The sequence below is a fragment of the Theropithecus gelada genome, chromosome X (assembly GCF_003255815.1).
Source record: "Theropithecus gelada isolate Dixy chromosome X, Tgel_1.0, whole genome shotgun sequence".
In the NCBI taxonomy this organism is placed as follows: domain Eukaryota; kingdom Metazoa; phylum Chordata; class Mammalia; order Primates; family Cercopithecidae; genus Theropithecus; species Theropithecus gelada.
In genome coordinates this window covers 146897140-146918046 of record NC_037689.1, presented here as the reverse complement: position 1 = coordinate 146918046, position 20907 = coordinate 146897140, and the positions used below count along the sequence as shown (strand labels likewise).

The following is a 20907-nucleotide window of genomic DNA, read 5'->3' as shown; positions in this document are numbered from 1 at the left end:
GTTACGTCACTTCTCTTCACACTTCCTAATGTCTCTCAGATATCAGGCAAACCCGCCCCCAATATTTCAATATAGGTTCTTTCTATTTTCCCTAAGTGTCGGCCGGTCTGAGAAATAAAGAGGAAGAGTACAAAGAGAGGAATTTTACATCTGGGCCACCAGAGGTGACATCACATATCGGTAGGTCCATGATGCCCACCGGAGCCACAAAACTAGCAAGTTTTTATTAGGGATTTCAAAAGGGGAGGGGGTGTATGAACAGGGAGTAGGTCACAAAGATCACATGCTTCAAAGGGCAAAAAGGTGAACAAGGGTCAAATGCTTCTGAGGAAACAGGGCAAGGACAAAATTAGGAACTCCTGATAAGGGTCTATGTTCAGCTGTGCACATATTGTCTTGATAAACATCTTAACAGAAAGCAGGGTTCCAGAGCAGAGAACTAGTCTGACCTCAAATTTAACCAGGGTGGGGTTTTTTTCCCCACCCTAGTAAGCCTGAGGGTATTGCAGGAGACCAGGGCGTATCTCAGTCCTTATTCCAAACGCATAGGACAGACACTCCCAGAGCAGCCATTTATAGACCTCCCCCAAGGAATGCAGTTCTTTCCCAGAGTATTAAATATCAATATTCCTTGCTAGGAAAAGAATTTAGTGATATCTCTCCTACTTGCACTTTAGCAATATCTCTCCTAATTGCACATCCGTTTATAGGCTCTCAGCAAGAAGAAAAATATGGCTCTTTTTTCCCGACCCCACAGGCAGTCAGACCTTATGGTTGTCTTCCCTTGTTCCCTAAAATTGCTATTATTCTGTTCTTTTCCAAGATGCACTGATTTCATATTGTTCAAACACACGTTTTATTATCAATTTGTACAGTTAATGCAATCATAACAGTGGCCCTGAGGTGACGTACATCCTCAGCTTATGAAGATAACAGGATTAACAGATTAAAGTAAGACAGGTGTAAGAAATTTTAAGAGTATTATTAGGGAAGTGATAAACGCCCATGAAATCTTCACAATTTATGTTCCTTTGCCGCGGCTCCAGCTGGTCCCTCCGTTCGGGGTCCCTGACTTCCCACAACATTCAGATAACATAAAAAGGAAACCTGTGAAAATATTTAGATAGGCCTAGAGAAGAAAGGTGACAATGAGAATCAATACAATTCAGGAATGGTTTTAGGCTTTCTTTACTGAAATTCTTTCGTTATGAGCCCTAGGTTTCTTGAGAGCTGACTCTGTCTGGGTGCCAGTACTTTTGTCCAGCTCCAGGCCTTTCCCACATTACAGCACCCTCCATTTGATCTCCCCTGGGTGCTCTATTGTGCAACTCTGGAACCTGGCCTGCCAACTTCTCACTATGTCTCCCACCCTGAAGGCTGTGCCCAGCCCTCAGTGCAAGAGCCCAGAGACATCTGCCCATCCCCTGACATAGAGCACTGTGTGTCCCTGGAGAAGTTCCCTGACTGATTCATCCCTCCCCCTGGCTTCTCTGTGATAATGGTCCTTCAATGTGAATATTCATTTTGGATAGTGGCATTTCCATATCTAGGCTGGGTATCTTCAACACACTGCTAACGTATTTCCACATACGCTGCAGAGTAAAATCTGATTTGCCACATAACACATGGATTTTAGGGATGCAATCCTAAGGTCAGACACAGCCTATTTGAAATCTTCCTAATATTTGATACTTGTAGTTAGTATGATTTTAATGTGATGCATTATTTGAAACAGGGCACTGAACACAAACAGAGATGAATAAGCTTTTGTAGATGATCAAATACCAATCTGTCCTTCATAAACTTTGTAGATGAGGAAAGGCTATATACATCCCTTTGTAAATGATCTACAAGAAGGTGAATTTCTAATAAAACAAAACCATAATGAAATCTTGAAGACTGCCTAGGAGGTAACAAGGGTACTTTGGGGGACATGCCAGCTCTGATGAGAAATAAACAATAGTTAAACATCCTTCCACTGTCTCTTGTGTGTGTACCTGCTCCACTGGAAAATCTTGACTTGCAGTGAGCCACAGGCACATGTATAGCTCTTCAGGAATGTTCCATCATATGGAGGGTAGCAGAGGCTCACAGGGCAGGTTATTTATCATACACCAAATATATGAGAGAATTCTCAGACTAAAGAAATTATATAGGTTATTAAAGGACAGTGCCAAGTGATACTGAGGAAGTAAGGTTGATCCTCTCTGTGAAGACTTACATAATTGTTTTAAAACTGGATGTAATCCTGTATTTGAAACCACCAGTCACCTCGTAGGTGCAAGAAAAAGCTGGAAGATTTCAAGGCTATGCAGACATTCCCAGAAACAATCCCAAGCAATGAAGAGACTTACTGTCATCAATTATAATAATTGCTTTTCATTGAGCACTGTAATAACATATGGAAGAGATTGCAAGTGCCCGTCTCTGTCTTGTCTAGCTCGCCTTCCTGGCTGGTTCATTTGTAGTTAGACAGAAGTCAGTGCATCTTTCCCATGCTTCCGTTTCTGTTCAGCACTTAACATCTGTTGTGATGTGGAGCTACAAGGTGAAAGCAGCTTGGATTCCTGGCTTAGGTGAAAGCCAGGACCCGCTGTGGATTAGCTTATTATACCATCACAGAATACCACAAACTGGGTGACTTTAACAATAGAATTGTATTTTCTCACACTTCTGGAGGCTAAATATCTAAGATCAAGATGTTAGCCAGTTCGATTTCCTCCCTGGCCTCTATGTGGTTTGCTGGTGGCAAGAATTCTCAGTGAATTCTTCCATGGTTGTTCCTTGGTCTGTGTGTCTGTATCTTAATCTGCTCTTCTTATGAGGACACCAGTCATATTGAATATGATCCTCACCATAAGAGCTCATTTTACCTTAGTTGCCTCTTCAAGGCTCTGTCTCCAAATACAGTGAAATCCTGCAGTCCTGGGGTTTGAGACTTGGATATATGAACTTGGAAAGAGGGGTGCAATTCAGCCCACAACACCCTGCCAACTTAAATCAGAATTTATGTGCACAAAAATAAACTTGTGTTAAGCCATTTAACTTTCAGGGAATTTTTTCTGTTCCATCAGCTTACTGTTACTTAATGTGACTACTGGAGTGCTCCTCTTCCTTTTCTTAGGGTTACTTCAATATTTTACTTAAAAGTAAATAGTGCACATATTTTTCTTGCAAAAATTCTAAAAATACATAGAAATTGCATTGTTTTCTTTACAAAGTTCCTCTAAAACTCAGCCTCCTACTCAGAAGTTCCCACAAGTAACAATGTGGCCGTGTAAATTTTAAAATATGATTTTTGATTTCTGCCTTTCATAAACATTATATACACATATATGTACATATACACACACATGTGTAATGATATAATGATATGCATATAGATCTGCCACTTACCTTTGCCACTATTATAGGTTCAATTGCCTGTTCTGCAAAATTCTACATTGTGGCATTGATTTTGAGATAGGATTATTTCAAAGACGATCATGTTAAAATGAGGTTATTAATGCTGGCCTTAATGGAAGTCACTATAAAAAGGGGATATTTGTACATAGAGATATGAGTAGAGAGATGACAATGTGAGTAGACACGGAGGGAAGACAGCTAGGTATAAGGCACGGAGAGAAGCCTGGAAAACATCCCGCAATCACAGCCCTCATAAGGAATCAATCTTGTGTACACCTTGCTCTTGGGCTACCAGATTCCAAAACTGTGAGACAGTGAATTTCTGTTGTTTTGTCATCCAGGTTGCAGTACTTTGCTATTGCAACCCTGACATGCCATGATACTCACTTATTAAAATGTACCCAGCATCTTTCCATGACAGCACATAGAGATCTGCCTTACTTTGGCAACTTCTCCCAAGAATGCCAATTTATTTCTGTACAATAACAGACTGGACCTACCTCCTCCTGATGAACACATATTTGCTTTTTCTTTGTGGCTAAAATTAATACAAATATAATCAACATATTTGAGCATAAATTCTGGGACAAATGCATAAAATTCCTTATAAGGAATACATATCAATGTGGAAGTTGAGTAGAAACGAACAGGGTATGAATTATTTTATACCTTTTAAAATGTTACTTTTTCTCCCAAAGGTTTCACCAATTAATTTCCCTACACATTTGTTTATGTGGAAATGATTCAGTTGTTGTCAAAAATATTTTATCAGAATTTTAAACCTTATTCAAACCTATGGCTGAAAACCCTAGGTGAGTTTGGGTTTGGTAATGACTTTTTTAGATGCATCACCAAAATTTTGGTCAAACTTATAGGTGCAAACCCTAGTTGACCTTGAGTTTGGTGGTGACTTTGTCAGATGCAACCTCAAAAGTGCCAACATCTAAGAAAAGAGATATAAATTGCACTTCATTAAAATTAACAACTTCTACTCTAAAAGACTGCTAAGAGAAAAGACAAGCCAGAGACTGGCATAAATGTTCTGTGACACACATATCTGATAAAAGATATATATTTAAATATGCACAAAATGCCAAAACCCAATCATAAGAAAACCAAAACCCCAATTTAAAATGGACAAAAAATTCTAAGCAGTTACCCCACCAAAGGATATATAAGAAAATTAAGTAATCATAAACAACTATTCAATTTCTCTTATGGTTTTGCTCTGTGTCCCCACCGAAATCTCAACTCAAATTTTAATCCCCACATGTCAAGGAAGGCAGGTGATTGGATCATGGGGGCAGTTTCCCCCATGCTCTTCCCCTTGTAGTGAGTGAGTTCTCACGAGATCTGATGATTTTATATGTGTTTTGAAGTTCATCCTTCCTGTTTCTTCCTCCTGCCAGCTTGTGAAAAAGGTACCTGCTTCCCCTTCACCTTCCGCCATGATCATAAGTTTCCTAAAGCCTCCCCCAGCCGTGTGGAACTGGGAGTCAACTCAACCTCTTTTTTAAAATAAATTATTCCGTCTCAGGCATTTCCTTATAGCCGTGTGAAAACAGAATAATATAATGTCATATATGATTAGAGAATCACAAATTGAAACAACTAAGATACAACACTACAGACCCAGAAGAATGGCTGAAACCCAAAACACTGAACCAACAAATGTTCACACATGTGTTGAGGAACAGGAACTTTCAATCATTGTTAGTGAGACAGACCTGAAGGAATCGTGAAAGCCTATTGCTAAGTGAAAGGAGAAAATATAAAAATGTGACATAATATATGATTCCCATCATACGATATTCTGGAACAGGCAAGATGAATACACTAAAAATATTAGTGGTTTCCAAGGGCTGAGGGGTTGGAGTTGAGGAATGGGGGATTGATCAATAGGTGGAGTACACAGGAGATTTAGGATAGTGAAAGAATTCTGTATGATACTGTAATGATGAATACTTGCCATTTCACACTTATCAAAACCTATAGCATCCGCAGTGTTGAGTGAGTCCTGATGTAAACTGTGGACTTGAGTTAATAAATAGGTATCAATACAGATCCATCACTTGTAGCAAACATGCTATAATAATACAAATTGTAAATAATAGGAGACAGTGTGTGTGTGTGTGTGTGTGTGTGTGTGTGTGTGTGTGTGTGTACGCGTGAGGCAGGGCAGGGAGAATAGTGTAGATATGGGAAACTAATTTTGACGAAGTTTTCTCTCTGTATTTTTGGATTAGCAATGCTCTAAAAATGAAGCCTATTATTTTTTTAAAACATACAAATAATTTGAACAGACACAGTATCAAACAGTATACGCTTATTGGAAAGAGGTATGTAATGTCATTTGTCATTAGGGAGATGCAAACAAAAACCAAAGAAGATTCCAATACACACTTATTACAAAGGCTAAAATCCAACAATCTAAAAATATCAAATGTAAGAGAGGATATGGAACAACAGGAGTTCTCATTCCTTGCTAGTTGTGATGAAAACTGATATAGCTGCACTGTTAAATCAGTATTTTCTGCACTTCTTCCTATGACATGGTGAAAGCTAAAACTATAGGAACTGAAAGCAGAACGTAGTTGTCAGGGCCTTTGCAGAAGTGCAGTGACTGACCTCAAATGGGATGCACGGGAGAATTTTAGGTTGATGAAACTGGTCATTATGATACTCAGGTGGTACATATGGGCCTCCATGCATTTGCCAAAATACATGTAACTTCACATAATAGTTACATTTGATGTGTGGTTTGAAAATTTTTCTGAACTTTTATCTTAGAAGTGCACGTTTGTTACCTAGGTAAACTTTGTCATGGGGGTTTCTTGTACAGATTATTTCATCACCCATCTAATCCCAGTACCCATTCATTATTTTTCCTGATCCTCTCCTTCCTCCCACTCTCCACCCTCTGAAAGGCCCCAGTGTGTGTTGCTCCCCTCTGTGTGTCCATGTGTTCTCCTCTCTAGCTCCCACTAATAAGTGAGAACATGTAGTATTTAGTTTTCTGTTACTGTGTTAGTTTGCTAAGAATAATGACCTCTAGCTGCATCCATGCCATGGATGGGGTTTTTTCTTCAGGTAGCAATAACAAAGAAGCCTTTAACCTCATCTAGGTCAGAGATAATATTAACATCACACACAGCAGTAGTAATGGAGATCGAAAAATTGGAAGGATTTGGAATAAATTTTAGAGGTTGAAGGAAAAAAAGTTGCCATTGGATTGGATTTGGGATAAGACAAAGGGAGAAATCAAGCACAAAAGTATAAATTGTGTGTGCCACCTTTGATGTTAACAAATATCAAATGAAGACATACTTTGGTTTTTCCATTTTTTGACAGCCTTCATATGTATTTTGTAACCTCTCTTACACACACTCAAATGATTCTGATTCCCTGAAATCTGGGAATGCCCTCCCCTCCTTCAACCTGGCATCCAACAATTCTACATTCATGGCACCTGTGGTAAACCTCCACTGGCAGTGGTAGCATCTTCATTGAAGGCTGAATCTAAGTGAGAAATAGGAACTGAAGGTGAGTCATTTGGGGCATGTTTGGAGAAGGGTTGTGTTCACTCCTTTAAAAGGCCCCTGACACTCCCCACTGATTCAATCCCAAGAACATTAGTCCCTCTCTCTTCTGGACAGGAGACTTATTTCCAATACCAGGAGGTAAAAGGATAGGCTGCCATTTTCTATTTACCATCCATAACTAATGCTCCCTTCTTGGGACCTCAGAAGAAAAGCTCCATGAGGATAATTCCCAAGGACATGGGGGCCAGAGCTGGAATTTACCCGCCAGCTGCCTCCCAGTCTGGGAGAAGAGCTTCCTTGTCTGTGGGTTTCCACCTTGAGCACTGAGGTTTGATGATCCACCAATCCTGGCTATGAGCAGAGGCCCACTGCCCCTGTGACACAGAGACAAAGCTAAGGAAGGAGGTTAGCTCTTGAACAGCTGAGTTGATCCTGACCATAGTGGGTGCAGAGCACCCCATTCTTCAGGGTAATCTCTGGCAAAGCCACAATCACGTTTTTTGGAATCTCAGGGCTCATGAATCCTCCTGAGAGTACTGTCAGGAGTAAGAGCAGCTGAAAAGAAGTATGTGGAGCTCTTATCCATGTGGAGAGGGAGGTAGGCCTCTACTCCTATCATGTGAGCAACCTGGCACTGCCACTAAGTTAGTAAAGTGTTTGTGGACCTGGTCAGTGTGTCTGTCATCAACACAACAGCCGTCCGTCATGACTTTCTAGAATAGAACTGCTCAGGTTGTATTTCTTGAATCCCCAGAGTTCCAGAGGGCAGCAGGTGGACGGGTCAAGTAAGAGGAGGAATAAATCCATCATGGTCCCAGGTAGCCTTCCCCCAGCTACTATTGAGATCTAAGTTCTACTCTCAAAAAGCAAAGGCTGATGAAAGCAGCTAGGGCTTCTATGGCTGAGACAAGGGGGTGAGAGGACATGACATTTTCTCTGTTGCTCTTTGACTTGTATCATCTTGCTCCTCTTGTTACTGAGGTGACCATTGACCCCAGCATATTTCAGTTCTTTCAACTCCAGCCTTACTGATGCTCTAATTTACTCATAATGGTGACTCACTAAGAGATAATCTATACAAAGACTTACTTATTTTTCTGTGCATTTCTGTGTTTTTGAAGTTTTTATAATAAACATTTTTAAAGTAGGTATTAAATAGCCCTGTAATGGCATATTTGGATAATACGAAAAAGGGTTCCACTTACATTAAATTGTTTATATGGATATTTAGTTGTTCCACTGATACTTATTTCAATAAGACAGTCTCCAGCTCTAAAGCTGCAACACTTTTTAATCAATTAAGCTTGCATTCATATACTTTGTTGGTTTTGTTTTTCAGGACTTTCCATTCAGTTCCATTGGTCTCTCTGTTAATCCCTGCACCCAAATTTCAAACTCTTCATTACAATAGTTTCTTTGTAATTCTTACTATCTGGTAGATGAATTGCTCTTCTTCAAGAGTGTGCTGTCTATGCTTGGCAATTTGCATGTCTTTATATTTTAGAATCAGGTGATTCACAGATGCCTTCATGTCCAAAGAAATGATAGGTTAGACGTTGTATTTTCTTTATTTTCATATTCATTGTTGCTGCAGAAAAACAAAGTTTATTTTTCCTGGGTTGATTTTATACCTAAGAAGTTTATATATTTTCATCTATTAATAAGCTGGGCCATTCCGCTGTTGCTGGTGGTATGCGCATTTGAGCATAGACTCTGCTGCTGCTGCCCCAGTGAAGCACTTTAGACAGCAACTCCCAGCAGAGTGTTGTGGTCGGCGGACAAGAAACACCTCGGTGTCTCTAGCAGAGCAGCTGCTTTACATCACAGGGACAGAGAACAATGATGTGGGCCTGGTACCAGTCCCCAAAGGTGGAGCACACAGTCCAAGAGTACTGACCTGAGCTTTTGCCCCCTAACAACTTCCAGAAATGAAGCCTCTTGACAAAACCCACTACCGTCAAACCCTCAAGGGCATCAGCGAGTATAAAATAATATAAAACCTATTCAAAGTAAAGAAACTTCAAATAGCAAAGGAACATCAGCCCACACAGATAAGAAAGAACCAGCACAAGAACTCTAGCAACTCCAGAAACCAGAGCCTCTTCTTCCCTCCTCACTACCACACTAGTTCTGCAGCAATGGTTCTAAAGCAGGGTGAAATGGCTACAATGAGAGACAGAGTTTAGCATCTGGATGGACACAGATCATTGAGATTCAGGAGAAAGTCAAAACCAAATCCAAGGAATCTAAGGAATCCAATAAAATGACAGAAACATGAAAGATGGAATCACCATTTTAAGAAGGAACCAAGCGAAGAGGTAAGGCCAAGAAACTCACTGAAGAAATCTCATAATGTAATTAAAAGTATTAACAACAGAATAGACCCAGCAGAGGAAAAATCTCTGAGCCTGAAAACCAGTTCTCTGAATCAACTCAGTCAGAAAAAACTATATAGAAAAAAGAATAAAAAATAACGCCTCAAACCTCCAAGAAATTTGAGATTAGGTAGTAAGACCAATCCTGCAACACATTGGCATCCCTAAAAGACAGGGAGAAAGAACAAGCAACTTGGAAAACAAATTTGAGGGTATCATTCACAAAAATTACTCCACCCCTGTTGGATGGTCAACATTCAAATTCAGGAAATCCCGAGAATCTCTGTGAGATACTATATAAGACAACCCCCAAGTCACATAATCATCATATTCTCCAATGTCAAGATGAAAGAAAAAATATTAAAGGCAGCTGGAGAGAAGGAACAGGTCACCAACAAAAGGAACATCATCACAGTGGACATCAAGGTGGACAAATGTCAGGTGATATTTATCCTGGTAAATATCAACACTATTCTCTGACTAAATAATCATTTACATAGTACTTGCATATGTTTATCAGTTACATGAGGTATTTTGACATAGGCTTGTTATGTGTAATAATCACATCATGGTAAATGGGTTATCCACAAGCATAGACATTTATCCTTTGTGTTTCAAACAATCCAATTAGACTCTTTTAGTTATTTCAGAAAGTACAATTAAATCATTTTGACTATGGTCACCCTGTTGTGATAGCTAATACTAGGTCTTATTGATTCTCTCTAACAGTTTTTTGTAAACATTAGCCATCCTCACTTCTCCCCCAGCACCCCTCTACATTTCTCAGTCTCAGGTAACCATCCTTCTACATTCTGTCTCCATGAANTAGGCCCTAGAAGGCCCAATCCCACTGTGGGTGGATGCGATTCTCCCTCCCTTCCACCTTGCAGGTCTCAGGGATGGGAGGGGCTTATTTGGAGGTGAAAGACTCAGATGGCCAGGGGCAGGCAGCCCAGGCAGTTTCAGCAGTCCAGGCACAGCCCCTAGGAAGGTTGGAATGGAATGCCCATGGATGGTAGTGCCCCTCCCCTGTCCCTGCGCCTGCGGCCAGCTCTAGAGGACATCAAGCTTGCCAGATGTACAAGTTTCTGGCTTCCATTTTAGGAGTCAGCCAGAGAAAAAGATTTCTCTGGGGAGGGCAGCTTCAGTTAAGCAGAGGGAGGAACCCCAGGGCTGGACATTCAATGAGAAGAGAACTCTGTGAAAGGACGGAGACCTCCCACCACGAAGCACCCGGCACTCCCCACCTACTATCAGTTTCCGAGTCTGGGGCTCTGCCTGCCATCTGTGCCCCAAGATGCTCTCTCACATCTTCCTACAGGTTTCCAGGGAACAAACCCCTTATAAAGACAGGCGACCTGTCAGGCCCTAGAGCACCACCTTAAGAGAAGAAGAGCTGTAAGTCGGCCTTTGTCAGCCATCATGGGTGAGTTTCTCAACTGAGGCCACTCACACTGTCCTTCCCTCCCTCAGGCCTCTGGGATCCCATCCTCCCCATCCCTGCTTTAAGGATGTTACTTCTGAAAAACAGTCAGCACAGCTCTCTTCCCAAGCCTTCCCCACCTCAACTTTGAGCAAGACTTCCAGAACCCAGTTCTGATACAGGTCTTGGTAGATGCGCAGGATTCCACAGATGAGGAGGAGGAAGCCTCCTCCATTTCCTCTTCCTCTTGCCACTTTTTATTCCCCTCCTGCTCTTCCTCCTCCTCCTGCTCCTCATCCTCTATTCTGGTTCTGGATGCTCTAGAGGATGAGGACATGCCTGCTGCTGGGTTTCCAATTCTTCCCGAGTGCTCCCAGGATTCCTCTTCGTGATGCTCCCCAGAGACCTCTGAGCTCCTGCTCTTTCTCCCCTTTGTGAGGCCCATTGGATGAGGAGTCCAGCAGGCAAAAAGTGGAGGATACACCTACATGGCATGCCTTGTCAGACAGTGAATCCTTGCTCACATGTGCACTGGATGAAAAGGTGGCTGAGTTGGTGCAGTTGCTTCTCCTCAAATACCAACCAAAGGAGCCTGTCACAAAGGATGAGATGCTGAAGACTGTCATCAAGAAGTATATGGACTGCTTTCCTATGATCTTCGGGAAAGCTCATGAGTTCACAGAACTAATGACTGGCATTGCCCTGACTGAAATGGACCCCAACAACCACTCCTATGTCTTTGAAAACAGTAGAACTCAGCGACCAGGGGAGGCTGAGTGATGGCCAGGGAATGTCCAAGAACCACCTCCTAATTCGTATTCTGAGTGTGGTCTACATCAAGGGCAGCTGTGCCTCTGAGGACGTCATTTGGGAAGTGCTGAATTCGATAGGGTGTATGCTGGGAGGGAGGCCTTCATTTATGGGAAGCCCAGGGAGCTCCTCACTGTAGATTGGGTGCAGAGAAAGTACCTGGAGCACCGGGAGGTGCCTAAGAACGCTCCTCCACATTATGAATTATTGTGAGGTCTAAGATCCCATTCAGAAATCAAAAAGAGGAAAGGCCTAGAGGTTTTAGGCAAGCTCGACAGTACCATCGCTAATTCCTTTCCACCCTGGTGTGTGGATGCTTTGAAAGATGTGGAAGGCAGAGCCCAGGCTGTAATTGACACCACAGATGATGCTGCTTCCACGGCCAGTGCAAGCCCCAGTATCATGTCCACCAACTTCTGTCCTGAGTCAAGTCTGAGGCTGATTCCCCTTCTGTGTTTGAAGAGGGCAGTCGAGGTTCTAGGCAGGGGAGGGCGAGAGTGGAGCTGGAGGGACCACAGTGTTCTTTGTGTTCCTGTTTCATAGGAGTGACTTAGAATTTAACATTTTGTTGGCGGGAGGCAGTATTTTTCAAATGCTTCCCCTTTTGGTTGGCTGAATTCACTTCAGAATCTTAGTTCATGAAAATCGTCACACATGTACTGCTGTTTGTCTGGTTTAAGAGTAAGGATTTGATAGTTTGTAAGGAAAACCTTCTGTCTTATCTGGAACAGTAGAATGTGGTATTGGGATTGGATTGGAATTTTCTTTGAAATGTGAAAGAACTCGGTATTTAAATCGTGGAACAAAATACAGGATTGTTAATTTTTGACATTCCTCATCCTCCTTATTCCGTTGTTCTTGACAACTACAGCTATATATCTGGGTTTGTTTGGCTTGTTCAAGAAAGTAGCAGAATTTAAACCTTAATAAATAAAAGCACCGCTGACTCTGTTACTTGCTGAACATTATTTCAGCATTCGCTTGCGGAAAGCACTGTTCTTTGTGGGGATACTATCAAAACAAGGTTTCTTCCCACCCATAACACGATAAAGTCTAGGTTCAGAAGCCATATCAGGAAGGGGAAGATTTTCTCTATGATCTAAAGAGTGAGTTTCAACAGTGGGGACGTGAGACTTTAGATGGGGCCTTCAAGTGAAAAGGCCCTGAGCTCAGGCAGTTTTGGGCTTTGGGAAACTGCAGGTGCTTCTGTGGGAGCTGATTGTTATGAAGCTGGGTGGTGGCAGGGCCTAGACTCTCAGAAGCTGAGAGAAAAGCCTGGAATGGAAAACTACTTGAGCAGTTGGCTCTGGGTGGAGGATAAAGCAGAGAGGAGTCTCCACATGGGGAAGTCATGGAAGGTGTCCTGTGGCTCTGTCACTGGGGAGCGTGAACACAGCGCAAGGACTAGGTGATTGATCCCCATCATCTGCAAGGGTTTCCTGAGAAATGTGGTGAGAATCCCTTGATGCGGTGCTCAGAATCCTCCAGGCTGACACTCATCTACCTGGCCTGGGAGAGCCCAAGCCCATTCCATTAACAGGACTTTTATTTGGGTTATTTTGAAAGTAATGTGGACAAGTCTAAGCAATGTGTAGATTTTTAGTGGAGCTTAAATAAAACTAGGGGTTAGGTGGATGATCAGTGGGGAAGGTGAAAAGGAGTTAGTCCTTAACGCAAAGTCTACAATCTTTGATTTGTATGCAGCTGTGTAAGCCTCTCCTTACCTGAATGATACAATGTATCCTTTTAGAAAGAAAATGTCCTGAGTTACATTTATGAAGCCAAACTTTTCGTACAGTTCATATTCCATGGCATATTCAGCTGGATGTTCTCTTGACGTTTTGGATAAAAAACAAGTGCTGAAATTTTCTCAAAAGACAGTGGCAGACTTTGGGGTTATAATCATAGTGATGACAACTGCCATTTATTAAAATTCCAAGACATGCCAAGCTGTGTGCCAAGTGTTTTACTCACATACATTCCAGCAATTCTACAGAACAGGGATTATCAAACCCATTTTACAGATGAAGAAGCTGAGGTTATAGCTCATGACAAATTCCCCAAGAGCCCATGATGATCACATGATTAGAAAGTGACTGGGCTGGGGCTTGAGTTCTGAAATCATCTAGAGCCACACTGTCCCCGCTCCTCTCAGCCTGAGCATAGCCTTCTTCCTGTTAAGTCACTTCTCTTCACATTTCCTAATGTCTTCCAGGTAACATAAAGAAGAAACCTGTGACAAAGCATTTAGATGGGCCTAGAGAAGAAAGGTGACAATGCGAATCAATANTACTATTGAGATCTAAGTTCTACTCTCAAAAAGCAAAGGCTTATGAAAGCAACTAGGCCTTCTATGGGTGAAACAAGGGGGAGAGAGGAGGTGCCATTTCCTCTGTTCCTCTTTGACTCATATCATCTCGCTCCTCTTGTTACTGAAGAGACCACTGACCCCAGAGTCTTTCAGTTCTTTCAACTCCAGCCTTACTGATGCTCTAATTTACTCATCCTGCTGACTCACTAAAAGATAATCTGTACAAAGACTTGTTTATTATTCCGTGCATTTCTGTATTTTTGAAGTTTTTATAATAAACATTTTTAAAGTAGGTTTTGAATTTCCCTGTTATTGCATTTTTGTATAACATGAAAAAGGGTTCCACTTACATTAAGGTTTTTTTATATGGATATTTAGTTGTTCCACTGATACTTATTTCAACAAGACAGTCTCCAGTGCTAAAGCTGCAACACATTTTAATCAATTAAGCTTGCATTTATACATACTTTGTTGGTTTTGTTTTTCAGGAATTTCCATTCAGTTCCATTGGTCTATGTGTTAATCCGTGCACCCAGATAGCCAACGCTTCATACAATAGCTACTTTGTAATTCTTACTATCTGTTGGATGAATTGCAGTTTTTCAAGAGTATATTGACTATGCTTGGCTGTTTGCATGTCTTTATATTTTAGAATCAGGTGATTCATAGATGCCTTCATGTCCAAAGCAATTTGGTTGTTTTGATTTGGGATTACAATTATTCTATCGATTCTGTTTTAAGGAAAACTATTGAAACTTCGTTCTGATGAATTTATTTTATTTTATGTTCCTGTGGGTCTTCATTAATATTTTTGAATGACATGTAAATGGTTTTTCTGTAACGTTTTACTTTGGTTTGTTAGTTTTTTTTAAGGTACTTAATGTTTGTAATGATAGGTTAGAGGTTATGTTTTCTTTATTTTCATATTCATTGTTGCTGCAGAGAAACAAAGTTCATTTTTCGTATGTTGATTTTATACCTAGGAAATTCATGTATTTTCATCTATTAATAAGCTGGGCCATTCCGCTGTTGCTGGTGGTATGCGCATTTGAGCATAGATGCTGCTGCTGCTGCCCCAGTGAAGCACTTTAGACAGCAACTCCCAGCAGAGTGTTGTGATCGGTGGACAAGGAACACCTCGGTGTCTCTAGCAGAGCGGCTGCTTTACATCACAGGGACGGAGAACAATGATGTGGGCCTGGTACCAGTCCCCAAAGGTGGAGCACGCAGCCCAAGAGTACTGACCTGAGCTTTTTTCCCCTAACATCTTCCAGAAATGAAGCTTCTTGACAGAACCCACCACCGTGAAACCCTCAAGGGCATCAAGGAGTATAAAAGAATAAAAAATCCATTCAAAATGTAGTAACTTCAAATAGCAAAGGAACATCAGCCCACAAAGATAAGAAAGAACCAGCACAAGAACTCTAGCAACTCCAGAAACCAGAGCCTCTTCTTTCCTCCTCACTACCACGCTAATTCTGCAGCAATGGTTCTAAAGCAGGGTGAAATGGCTGCAACGAGAGACAGAGAGTTTAGAATCTGGATAGGGACACAGATCATCGAGATTCAGAAGAAAGTCAAAACCAAATCCAAGGAATCTGAGGAATCCAATAAAATGATATAAAAGCTGAAAGATGAAATGGCCATTTTAAGAAGGAACCAAACAGAACAGATAAGGCCGAAAATCTCACTGAAGGAATCTCAGAACGCAATTAAAAGTAGTAAAAACAGAATAGACCCAACAGAGGAAAAATCTCTGAGCCTGAAAACCAGTTCTCCGAATCAACTCAGTCAGAAAAAAATTATATAGAAAAAGAATAAAAAATAATGCCTTAAACCTCCAAGATATTTGAGATTATGTAGTGAGACCAGTCCTGCAACACATTGGCATCCCTAAAACACAGGGAGAAAGAACAAGCAACTTGGAAAACAAATTTGAGGGTATCGTTCACAAAAATTACTCCACTCCTGTTGGATGGTCAACATTCAAATTCAGGAAATCCAGAGACTCTCTGTGAGGTACTATACAAGACAACCATCCCCAAGTCACATAATCATCATATTCTCCAATGTCAAGATGAAAGAAAAAATATTAAAGGCAGCTAGAGAGGAGGAACAGGTCACCAACAAAAGGAACATCATCAGAGTGGACATCAAGGTGGATAAATGTCAGGTGATATTTATCCAGGTAAATATCAACACTACTCTCTGAGTAAATAATCATTTACATAGTACTTGCATATGCTTATCGGTTACATGAGGTATTTTGATATAGGCTTGCTCTGTTGAATAATCACATCAGGGTAAATCGGTGCACCACCAGCATAGACATTTATCCTTTGTGTTTCAAACAATCCAATTGCACTCTTTCAGTTATTTCAAAAAGTACAATTAAATCATTTTGACTATGGTCACCCTGCTGTGATAGCAAATACTAGGTCTTATTAATTCTCTCTAATAGTTATTTGTAAACATTAGCTATCCTCACTTCTCCCCCAGCACCCCTCTACATTTCTCAGCCTCAGGTAACCATCCTTTTACACTTTATCTCCATGAACTCCATTGTTTTGATTTTTAGCTTCCACAAGTAAGTGAGAAGATGTGAAATTTGTCTTTGTGTGCCTGGCTTATTTCACTTACCATAATGACCTCCAGTGCCTCCCATGTTGATGAAAACGACAGGGTCTCATTGCTTTTATGGATGAATAGTACTCCATTGTGTATATGTGATACAATTTCTTTATCCGGTCATCTGCTGATGGACACTTAGGTTGCTTTCCAATCTTGGCTACTGTTAATCATGCTGCAGTGAACATGGTTGTGCAGGTAGCACTTCAGTGTACTGATTTCCTTCATTTGGGGTAAATACCGAGGAGTGGGGTTACTGGATAGTATGGTAGTATTGTTTTCATTTTTGGAAGAGTCTCCAAGCTGTTCTCCATAGTGGTTTTACCAATGTGCATTCCCACCCACAGTATAAACAAACTGTGATACACCTATACAATGGATTACCATGCAGCCATAAAAAGAAAAGGCCTGCCAGATGTGGAAAGACAGGGATGAACATAGAAAGCGTGTTGCTAAAAGAAAAAATTTACTCTGATACCTTGGTTATAAATTACTCCTATTTCAGTTATCCAAGCTATGGTGTCCTTTTTATGTTAAGATCCCTGGCCTGGAGCGGTGGCTCATGCCTGTAATCCCAGCATTTTAGGAGGCTGAGGCAGGTGGATCACCAGAGTTCAGGAGTTCAAGACCAGCCTGTTCAACATGGTGAATCCCTGTCTCTACTAAAAATACAAAAAAAAAAAAAAAAAAAAAAAAATAGCCAGCCATGGTGGCATGTGCCTGTAACTGCAGCTACTCCAGAGGCTGAAGCACAAGAATCACTTGAGCTCGGCAGGAGGAGGTTGTAGTGAGCCGATATCGTGCCACTACACTCCAGCCTGTGTGATAGAGCGAGACTCTGCCTCAAAAATAAAATAAAATATAAATAAAAAGTGAAAAGATTTCTGCATGACAAGGTTGGACTGATCCAATAACGTCAATTATATTTGATACAATCTCATTCTCACGTTGCTTTTTTTGTTTGTGCACCTCCCCGATAAAAACACATAGGTTGTAATGTAATCCTCAATATTTGGCATTTTCATTATGGCAGCCCAAACTGACTATCACACTCCTCTACATTCTCTGACTCTCTTTCTGCTACTCTCACTAGAAAGTGGACTTCGGGTATTTTCCACTATGTCATCCACCTACTTTGAGTAAGTCTGCCTCCCTGGCTAAATAGTGAGAGGATATAAAGAGAAAAATAACAGAGAAGTTTTCTCCCACACTTTTTGGAACAAAGATCTTGTCAGAGGGAAGGATGTTCCTCACTCAGTGTTTTAGATGCCTGACCAGCTGTTGCTGGTGCTCTCATTGGAGGATTACACCTTCAGGAATGGCGCTGGCTTGCCTGGAGGCCAACCTTGAAGAAGAAAGGAATTTCTCATGTTCTCTTTGTCTTTTAGGAATCTCCTATCCTATTTCTTCAAACACAAAGGTTTTTCTAGAAAAGAAATTATAACATAAATTGCCTTAAAAGACTTTCTGTCTCTTTATCCTGTGCAATTCTTCAATTTTATATACCTTTAAGTCCAGGCTGGAAGACTGAGAAGGAAAAAAAGTAATGGAAACTGACCACCCTATCAAAATATTAGTTTGAATTCTAGTTTCCTTCCCTAATTCTTCTGCTTCTATTTACTATTTTTACATAAAGTTTTTGCTTTAGAATCGTTTTAGATTTACAGAAAATTTACAAAGATAATAACTCCAAGATCCAGATGTTGGCTGGTTTGATTTCTTCTCTGGTCTCTCTGTGGCTTGCGGATGGCCACGTTCTCATGGAATACGTACATGGTTCTTCCTTGGTCTGTGTGTCTGTATCTTAATCTGCACTCCTTATGAGGACACCTGTCATATTGAATATGAACCTAACCTTAGGACCTCATTTTACCTTAATTACCTCTTCAAAGTTTCTATCTTCAAATACAGTCACATGCTGGGATACTGGGTTTGAAGACTTGGATATATGAACTTTTGGAGTGAGTGACAATTCAGCCCATAACACCCTGCCAACTAAAATCAGAATTTCTGTGCCAAAAAATAAACTTGTTGTGTTAAGTCATGTAAATTTCAAGGATTTTTGTTGTTGTTGTTCCATGAGCTTACCATATTTTATCTTCCTACTGTACTGCTCCTCATGCTTTTCTTAGGTTTATTTCAATACTTTCCTTACAAATAAATACTGCCCATATTTCTGTTGCAAAATTTAAGAAAGAGGTAGAAGTCACAATTCTCCCCTTTGGAAAGTTCCTCCAAAATTCAGTCTCCTATTCAGAAGTTTCCACAATTAACCATGTGGTGTTTACATTTAAAAGCTGATTTAGAATTTTGAGAAAGATAGATATGGTTTTTAAATATAATTTATACATATATGAGGATGTGTGTGTGTTTATAACTACATGGGTAATAATATACATATAGGTCTGCCACTTCCTTTTCCACTATTATAGGTTCAGTTGCGTCCCCACTAAATTCTTATGTTGAAGTTTACATGTGGCATTATTTGGAACCAGAATTATTTCAGAGGCAAGTAAGTTCAAAGTGGTTATTAAAGAAGAGCTGGTACTATTCTTACTGAAACAATTCCAAAAAAATTGGAAAAGGAGGAACGTCTCCCTAACTCATTCTATGAGGCCAACATCATCCTCATACCAAAACCTGGCAGAGAAAAACAAACAAATAAACAAAGAAAGAAAACTTCAGGTCAATATCCTTGAAGAACATTGATGCAAAAATGCTCATCAAAATACTGGCAAAATGTATCAAAAAGCAGCACATCAAAAAGCTTATCCACCAGGATCAAGTAGGCTTGATTTCTGGGATGCAAGATTGGTTCAACACATGCAAATCAACAACTGTGATTCATCAAATAAACAGAAACAAAGATAAAACCCACGTGATTATCTCAAAAGACACAGAAAAAGCTTTTGATAAAATTCACCATTCCTTCATATTAAAAACTCTCAATAAATTAGGTGTTGAGGGAACATACCTCAAAGCAAAGTCTCAGGATACAAAATCAGTGTACAGAAATCACTAGCAGTCCTATACACCAACAACAGGCAAGCTGAGAGCCAAATCATGACTGAACTTTTTTCACATTTGCCACAAAAGGGGTAATATAGCTAGGAATACAACTAACAAGGGAAGTGAAGTATCTCTTCAAGGGGAAAGACAAATCCCTGCTCGAATAAATCAGGGATGACACAAGCAAATGGAAAAACATTCCGTCCTCATGGATAAGAAGAATAAGTATCGTGAAAATGGCCATACTGCCCAAAGCAATTTATAGATTCAATGCTATTCCCACTAATCTACTGACATTCTTCACACAACTAGAAAAAAAAAAAAAAACCTATTTTGAAATCCATATGTAACCAAAAAGAGCCCAAATAGCCAAGGCCATCCTAAGCAAAAAGAACAAAGCTAAAGGCATCACACTACCTGACTTCAAACTATACTACAATCTAAAGTAACCAAACAGTATGATGCTGGTACAAGAACCAACACATAGACCAATGGAATAGAATAGAGAACCCAGAAATAAAACTGCACACCTGAAACCATCTGAACTTTGAGAAACATGACAAAAACAAGCAATTGGTAAAGGACTCGCTGTTGAATAAAGGCTTGCCTTATGCAGAAAATTAAAACTACAACCCTTCCTTACACCATATACAAAAATAACTCAAGGTGGATTAAATACTTCAATGTAAACCCCCAAAACCATAAAAGCTTTAGAAAACACCTAGACAATACCATTCAGGACATAGGCATGGGAGAAAATTTCATGACAAAGATGCTAAACATAGTTGCATCAAAGGAAGCCTTGACAAACAGCATGTATTTAAAGTAAAGAACTTCTGCAGAACAAGAGAAACTATCAACAGAGTAAACAGACAACCCAGAGAATGGGAGAAAATTTTTATAATCTGTGCATGTGACAAAGGTCTAATATCCAGCATCTCTAAGGAATTTAAACAAATTTACAAGAAAAAAAAAAAAAAACCATTAAAAGGTGGGCAAAGGACATGCCCAGACACTTTCCAAAAGAAGACATACATGCTGCCAGGAAGCATATGAAAAAAGCTCAACATCACTGATCACTAGAGAAATGCCAATCAAAACTCCGGTGAGATACCACCTCAACCAGACAGAATGGCTACTATTAAAATGTCAAAAAATAAGAGATCGTGGTGAGGTTGTGGAGAAAAAAGAATGCTTTTCCTCTGTTGGTGGGAGTGTCAATTAGTTCAACTATTAGAGAAAACGGTCTGTCAAATTCTCAAAGACGTAGAGACCAAAATAGCATTCACCGAGCCAGCAAACCAATTACTGGGCATATATTTAAAGGAATATAAATGGTTCTATTATTAAGACATATGCAAGTGTATGCTCAATGAGGCACTATTCACAATAGCAAAAACATGG

At 40.3% G+C, this 20907-nt stretch overlaps 1 protein-coding gene and 1 pseudogene across 2 annotated transcripts in view; both read left to right on the top strand.

Annotated features, from left to right (window-relative positions):
- Positions 1–20907, top strand: part of IDS (iduronate 2-sulfatase) — a 200534-nt gene that overhangs the window by 133591 nt on the left and 46036 nt on the right. The gene's annotated exons all lie outside the window — the stretch shown is intronic.
- LOC112616247 lies at positions 10331–12098 on the top strand (annotated as a pseudogene).